Raw genomic sequence first — 1,986 nt, forward strand, 5'->3', positions numbered from 1 at the left:
TGGACCTGCCTACACATGGCATGGTCCCCTCCAATGCCAACTCTCCCTAGAAACAGTGCCCTTCCTGGGGGGGGTGTGTGTGTGTGTGTGTATGTGTGTGACACTCTGGGCCTCCAATAGCCCACACTCCCTGGAAACAGTGCCCTTCCTGGGGGGTATGTGTGTGTGTGTGTGTGAAACTCTGGGCCTCCGAGAGCCCACACTCCCTGGAAACAGTGCCCTTCCTGGTGTGTGTGTGTGTGTAATAAGGGGATCCACGTGTGTGTGTGTGTGTCTGTGTGTGTAATGAGGGGCCACAGCCAGATACTCTGGGCCTCTGATAGCCCACATTCTCAAGCCCTACCACCAACTACTGTGGACATGGACAAACCACACTCTTTCTGGGCCTCAGTTTCCTTACTAGTAAAAACCTCAGGGCCTCCAGGAAATCATGGCGGGTGGGACAGGGGCTCCATGAATACTTTGAAATTGTGTGTGTGAGTGCTTTTCTGATGACAGTTCCACAACTTCTATTAGATTCTCAAGGGGAGCCATGAACCCACTCCAGGGTTGAGTCACAAGGCCACCGCCTTCCGGCCCTCAAGTCCAGAGTATCTGAGCCTCTCCCCTGTCCCTTTTCTATATCTCCTGCCCCCGCAACCCCACAAACCAGGCACTCCAGAAACGAGGGTCGGTGAGCAGAAGGAATGGGGTTTCCAGGGTGGTTGGACTGTTTGGGGCCAGGGGTCCCTCTGTAAGGTCTGACTTCTTAGTGAGGGTGATGACGTGTGGCCAGCTGGGTCCACCCTGGTCCCCTAGGATTCATGGGATCCAGAACCAGGAAGCTCAGACAGGGCAATGACAGCCAGCCTCAAGGAAGAGTGTTTGGGGTAGGAAGGGGGGACTGCAGGAGGCAGAGGGGCCCTGGAGACAGCTCTCCCAGCCCTGGGGGCCAGGCAACCGGATGGAATAATCTGGAGCATCCGGTTAGAAGCCAGCAGCAGCTCGCTCCCCAGGGGAATCCTGGTTACATCCTGGTTACTGGTCCCCAGGGGGATCCTGGTTACATCCTGGTTACCGGTTACCAGCTCCCAGGACACCCAGGCCAGAAAGTGCCTTGGGCCTGGTATCCCATAACTCTCCAGCCCCCAAGCCTGATGTGCCTGACTCCAAACATCCCCCACAATCACTGCACCTGTGGGGGTGTGTGTGTGTGGTGGTGGGAGGAGGAGGTGGCTGTCAGGAACCAGAGCCGTGCCAGGCATTCTTCTGGGCCAAAAGGGAATGCCGTGAATCTCTCCAGGAGCTCCTGGATGGGGTCTCTGGAAAGGTCCCAGGTCAGGACCTGGACACCCAGCTGTCCCCAGCTTTCACACATGCATACCTGGACACACCCTCCGGCACCTCACGCCCTCACACTCTGCTGCAGGTGTTACAAGGACTCACGCGGGTGCTCTGGCCTTGCACAGGCACACGGCCGTGTGCTCTGTTCCCAGGGCCATCCTGCAGTCTAGAGAGCAGGCCCGGCCCTGCTGGCTGAAGCAGCGCATCCAGAAGGGAAGGTAGAAGGGCCCTTCACAGCTGACGGTACCCTGTCCCTGTCTCCATCATCCTAGACATCAAGAAACACTGGTGTGGCCCAGAGGCTCACCGTGCCTCTCTGTCCCCTAGGATCCCCTCCGAGTGATGGGGGGGTACAGTCAGGGGAGCCTGCTCTTTGCTCCAAGAGCCAACCTCCCTCCCCATGCCCTGCTCTAGGGAACCTGAAGAGACTGGAGAAGGAGGTTAGGGAGGGAGGCCTGGAAGAACCAGCCCACAGTTTGGATGGAGGAGGATGGGATATGGGGAGCTTTCAGGGACTGGGGTGGTGTCCCAGTGGCAAGGCTGCAGAGAAACATCACAGCCCAGGGCGGGGTCCTCTGAGGGTTGAGGGCATCCCTCCAGCCGGCCAGGAGGCTCCGGCCCATCACGCCCAGGGGAGTACCCGCCCCCCCCCGCCCCGCCCCC

Source organism: Bison bison, unplaced genomic scaffold (genome assembly GCF_000754665.1).
Source record: "Bison bison bison isolate TAMUID 2011002044 unplaced genomic scaffold, Bison_UMD1.0 scf7180017864191, whole genome shotgun sequence".
NCBI lineage: Eukaryota > Metazoa > Chordata > Mammalia > Artiodactyla > Bovidae > Bison > Bison bison.